Here is a 6,363-nt window from a genome sequence, read left to right as displayed (position 1 = left end):
GGTGTTATTACTCCTTTTTAATCTCTAATATTACCCTGGTTACGGCACTAAAAGGGTTGCAATATTGGCACTTCCTACATGACCTACATTTTTAATTATTCATACGAGAAAATGCCACTAACAAGTAAAAAATTTCTGAAAGAGAGCAAAAATGTTCTTGTAGTAAATGCGTACGTTTCGTGAGTGATTAAGAAAATGGGAAGAAGGGTTGTGTTTTGTACAGATAAGGCACATTAAGAATATAATGAATAATAACATAATAGCATAATATTTAAATATATTAAGTTAAGTTAAGTTAATTATAATAATAAATAAGGTAAGCTTTTTTTTATTGATAACAGTGCTACTAGCAAACACCATAAACAAGAAACGCGCCTGGAAATGGGTGCTTTTGGGTGGCGTGTAATAAATATCTACCATTTAGGTGAAATTTTGAAATTTTCAGTTAAAAAATTTAATATCTTAAAAACGTGACAACATCGGTAGTAGATTAAAAGTATAGGAACAAATTGCAGAAAAAATCCGGCGGCTCTCAGATTTTTTCCAAAAGAAGCATTTTTTTAATTTTGAAACTTAAATAACTCGGATATTTTCGACCATAATTTTTCATGGAAGCATTACTGTTATGAAAACACACTTTCAGGTATTTTTTTTACTTTTTTAAAATGAGTGGAAGGGGTTGAAATAAACTACCCCTATCATACTTGTTAACGAAATTTAAAGAAAAATCTTATCAAACACATGCAAATGCTTTAATTTGGATAGTTTAGTTTGTTTAGAAACTTTTTTACCTCTTGTGTTTTTTTGATAAAACTCACCGATTGGAAATTAAAAAATAAAATGTAAAGCATTACATGTCAGGACAAAAAACATTTTTAGATTAAGAATCTAGTGATAATAACGATAATAATAATCATCTAGATAATAACGTATTGCAGTAGAGTAATGTCAAATAAAATAATACTAGGAACATCCTAAAAAGTAACAGCGGCCGACTAGATTTTTTCCTAAAAAAATTACAGCAGCTCACTAGATTCTTTATCAGAAAATGTTTTTCGTCCTGACATGTAATGCTTTACATTTTATTTTTTAATTTCAGATCGGTGAGTTTTATCAAAAAAATAAAAGAGATAAAAAAGTTTCTAAACAAATTAAACTATCCAAATTAATTTTTGCATGTGTTTGATAAGATTTTTCTTTAAATTTCGTTAACAAGAATGATAGGGGTAGTTTATTTCAACCCCTGCCATTCATTTTAAAAAAGTGAAAAAATTACCAGAAAGTGTGTTTTCGTAACAGTAATGCTTCCATAAAATTTTATTAGTCTATCTCTTTTCGTTTTCAAGATAAAAAATAAAAACATTATTTTTCCACCATCTTTGTACCGCAATATCTCCCTAATGGTTGACTTTTGACCCAACGTTTATGAAGCAAACTACCCTTTATTTTGAACAAGGAATCACCCCCTGAAGTTTTTCGCATTTGTTTTGAAACACCCTGTATATATATTCTATACAGAAAAATTTATCATAAGACTATAAGAGCCGCTAAGGACCTTTATTATAATAGGAGAATAGTCAATTCTGGTAATGTTGCTGAGGAAACATGGTCTATTGTGAATGAGTTGAGAAACAAAGCTTCTTCGTCTAGCAATATCTCTACCTCGCCTGAGAACCTTAACGATTACTTTGTAAATGTAGCGAAAAACTTAACTAATACCATATGTCCTCCTCATGATCCACTTTCTTATCTCTCTAATGATAATGTAAACTTACACAGTTTCTTTTTTTCGCCCGTAGTTCTTGAAGAGCTTCGGAGTACAATTAATACCATCAAAAATAAATCCTCTTCTGGGACCGACGGGCTAACTTTAAAAATGTTTTCGAATCTGCCAGAAAGCACTCTGAATCACCTAACAACTTTAATAAACATGTCGTTCCAAAATGGTGTTTTTCCAAAATGTCTTAAGACGGCAATAATCATTCCTCTGCACAAAGGAGGAGACAAAGATGAAGCTTCTAACTATCGCCCAATTGCACTCCTTCCAACGCTATCTAAGATCATAGAAAGGTTGGTTAAAAGAAGGCTGGTATCTTTTCTGTTTAAGTACGAAATACTTACTGAATATCAATTTGGATTTCTAAGCAACAAGTCCACAAATGACGCTATGTTTTCCCTCCTTAATAAAGTTTACTCCAGCCTAAACAACCATCATTCTACAGCAACAATTTTCTGTGATTTTTCTAAGGCGTTCGATTGTTAATCATAAGATCTTAATTAATAAACTGCAGCACTATGGGTTCAGGGGATCATCTCTCGGATAGTTTAAGTCGTATCTGAGCAACAGAAGTCAACTTGTGAGGGTGGATACCACGTTGTCTTCTAGAAAGCCAATAGAATGTGGAGTACCACAAGGCTCAGTACTAGGCCCTGTTTTGTTTCTTCTTTTTATTAACGACATTGCTAACATAAACATCAGTGGCAAAATATGTCTTTTTGCGGACGACACTAGCTTCACTTGGAGCAACAAGGACATCACGGCACTTCATAGGATTATATCAAATGACTTAATCACCATTAAATCTTGGTGCGATTCGAACCTCCTGAGTCTCAACATTTCTAAAACTAAAGCTTTGTCGTATAAAAACTCGTTGCAGCCTTTTGTACTTAACAACACCACCATTGACGTCGTAAAATCTGTAAAATTTTTAGGGCTTGTTGTGGACAATTCTCTGAAATGGGACATACATATCGAAGCTTTGTCGAAAAAATTGAGCTCTGCCTGTTTTGCATTACGGTCTGTTTCTAAGGAGCTTAACTTGTCAGTGGCTAGAACTGTTTATTGGGCACTTTTTGAGTCGCACCTCAGGTATGCCCTTCCATTCTGGGGTACGTGTTGTGCGACTCAATTTGATCGCATTTTCAAGCTCCAGAAGAGAGCTGTTCGATATTCACTAGGACTAAACAGCAGAACTCATTGCCGGGACTTTTTTAAGGAATTAAGAATATTGACTCTTCCTTCCTTATTTATATTTGAATCCGTTTGCCTAATACGTAAACATGTATCAGCTTCTCAAGAAAGGCCATCTCACACTTATCCACTCAGGAATGCGGAGCAAGATCTTTATCTACCTACCCCACGCTCAGAGTTAGTTAAAAGTTCAATATTATACAACTCGAAAAAAATGCACAATCACCTGCCATTTGAAATCAAATCCATAACATCATTTTTTTCATTTCGCAAAGCATTGAACTCTTATTTACTAGACAAGGCTTTCTACGCCGTAAATGAATTATATTTGAATTGAAAATCGAATTTGATCTTGAAAACACTGGTCTACTGTTTGCTATTGCTATATTTACTAATGACATCGAAATTAATTTATTTAGAGGTCATTGATATTTTGCTATAAACTGGCTAAATATTTTTGAATATTATTCTAAATTTTTTGTTCTTTGACATTGTAAACATTTATAAATGTTTATTTTAACAATAAGACTGACAATATTCTTTATATAATATTTTGTATTATCTTTTGTTTGTTTGTTTGTGTACCTTGTTTTTTTTCTACTTTGTTTGTTAGTTTACCTTTGTCTACAAATTGAAAAATTTTTTGACAATAAATGCATTTATTTATTTATTTATTATTTATTTATTTATAATCTGAAAGTACAAGATTTAAAGGCAAGGATTATACAGTAAATACATATATAGTGCAAACAGCACTACATTATTTTTTAAGTATTATAAGTGTCTGTTTTTTTGGTTCATATTCCCCTAACTGGGGAATATGAACAAGTTAAATTACAGTCAAAATATTTGAGCTTCATCAGTTTATTCTAACATGGTTACTCATATAAAGCCATCGACATGTAGGTGAAAACCGAGGTCAAAACCTATATGTTTATTGGTTCGTTATACTCATCTAATTCGTTTAATTTTGATTTGCTAAGAGTTTATGAAATTATTTAGAATAAAATATCAGATTTTTTTGTTGTTTTTTATTTGCAGCTTTTAGAGAGCCTATTATGTTAGATTTAATTTCTTTGTCTCATTTCTAATCTGGCATCTCTTTCAGAACTTACAATAAAAATATATTTTTGCTATTATTTTACTTTGCATATTTTCAAAGAAACTTTCAGACAAATTAGGCATGATTGATGTAGCGGTTGATCAGAACGAATAGGCGACTAGAACCAGAAAAAGGAAGTGGGTACATATGGCTAATTTGAGACTCAATAATTTGCTCGCCTTATTTTATGTTATAGACCAGTCGACAAGTGGTTTTAGGTGGAAATAATTAGGGGCAAGCTGCAATGACACTTATTCTCTTTGTTTGGCTTTGTTGAATGCTCTACTAAATTTGCACGGTCTATCGATCCCGGATTTGGCCGCCTTATGTTTTTTTTTAAATAACTCGGTCTGAGTGCTATGTACAGAAAATTTGAAATAGACAAAAAGAAAGCCATTTAAATTCTCTACAAAAAAGGTCCTATTCACCGATTTCGTGAAGGAACAGGTTAATGAGATACAGGCGCTATCGTCAGTGAAACGTGACAACCTGCTAACTCCATTTTTTATGTTGATACGTTTTTTTTATACCATTAGAAAGAGAAACAAATACTCTATAAGTAGCAAATACATTTTTCCCATTAAAGAAAATTTGCTTTTTTAACTCAATAATATCTGTGAACTAACTCCAATTGTCCAAATATTCCTAATCTTAATTTGAAAACCGCGTTTCGCTAGCTACTGTAATTTTGGAGTTACGATTTTTTAAAATTTTTAACCCCCTCCTATACCCCCTTACCAACCCCCCACCCCTACCAAAAACTAATGGTCAGATTCTCTGGTGCCACAATATTTTCTTGCCAAATTTGGTTAAAATCGGTTTAGCGGTTTTTGAGTTATCGTGTTACAGACGGACAGACACCATGAAAATATTTTGTATTTAGGTCATTTATGACCCAATTAACTCATTTTGAGTGAAATTAAAAAAACTTTTTTTTGTCGATCTTAATAGCCTACCATACCTGTTGGTATGGTAGGCTAATAAGCCTTAGATGTTAATTGCTATAACTTTAGAACTGATAAGTTTACGAGAATAATTAATAGAACCTTTATTGTAGAGAGTTTAATTTGCTTTATTGGTTACCTGCATTTATTTCTACAATACACCCAGACCGAGATATTTAAAAATATCCATAAAAATGTAGTTTTTATATCGACTTTTTCAAAATGGCCGCCAAATCCGGGATCGACAGACGGTGCAAATTGAATATATCATTCAGCACATCAAAACAAAGAAATAAAAAATAATTCAGCTTGCCCCTAATTATTTCCACCTAGGCCTATTTAAAACAACGCGACGTACCGACTGGTCTATTATGACGGTTTATTGGATTTCGCACGCTTTTAACTCTATAATTTTGGAAACCAAATTATAAAGATTTACGGCTCGGTTAAGTCATTGGTTAACAAATTGCGTTATCCGCTTAATATCAGGGCTTAAAAGCTGCATGATAACTTAATTGAAAGTCAACGTAAAGTGAACTTTGATGTTAATGGGGAAAAAAGGTCAGCTATTAAGAAATGGATAATGAGATTACCCTGGCACATTTAGAGGTGGACATAACGTCTCGTAAAAGCCTAGTCGTGTAGGAGAATGGGGGATCGATATTGTGATATTAACAACCCATTAGAGCAATTGAATTTTTGAATGCTGGTTGTATAGTCATTTTTGCGCTTAGTTATTCGATGTAGAAATGAAATTTTGTCATATACACTAATACAGGATAGTGCTTCTGGCATCTGTAGATCCTATCATAAAAAACTTAGGTATTTTGTATAAATGCAAACAAGTATGTTATTGCGTTAGTATGTTAAACCTGTATGTTATTGCATTTTTGGCTTCTTATCTAATCACTTTACATACTCTTAATTGAAAACTATACTAAGTATACTACAGTTGATCTGTACTTACTTTGCTATAAATATGGTAATCTTAAAAATACAGGGTGTTCAAAATACTATATAAGCTCTAACTATACTACTATACAGGGTGTCCCAGATATAAAAGCAAGTATTTTAAGGGGTGGTAGATCTGGTCAAAAGAAACATATTTTCTCTTTACCATTTTTAAAATAAATTGAAAATAGCTGAGTTATTTGACTTTGAAAATTTTAAAAAATAATAGCAACATATTGGGAACCGCCGCGCCGCCAGATATCGCCAACTATATCCAATTACCCGGATCAAGCCCGGATCTCAGGTAATTCGACGGCCTGTGTTGCCATATGAACAAGAAAGAATATGCTTAAAAATAAGTTATAAAATCACACCACCTGAGGAATTTAGCAGAT

This window comes from Sitophilus oryzae, unplaced genomic scaffold, assembly GCF_002938485.1.
Source record: "Sitophilus oryzae breed Bouriz unplaced genomic scaffold, Soryzae_2.0 scaffold_1536_pilon_pilon, whole genome shotgun sequence".
Taxonomy (NCBI): Eukaryota; Metazoa; Arthropoda; class Insecta; order Coleoptera; family Curculionidae; genus Sitophilus; species Sitophilus oryzae.
The sequence above is the reverse complement of the archived record's forward strand: the minus strand, read 5'-3'. Positions refer to the sequence as shown.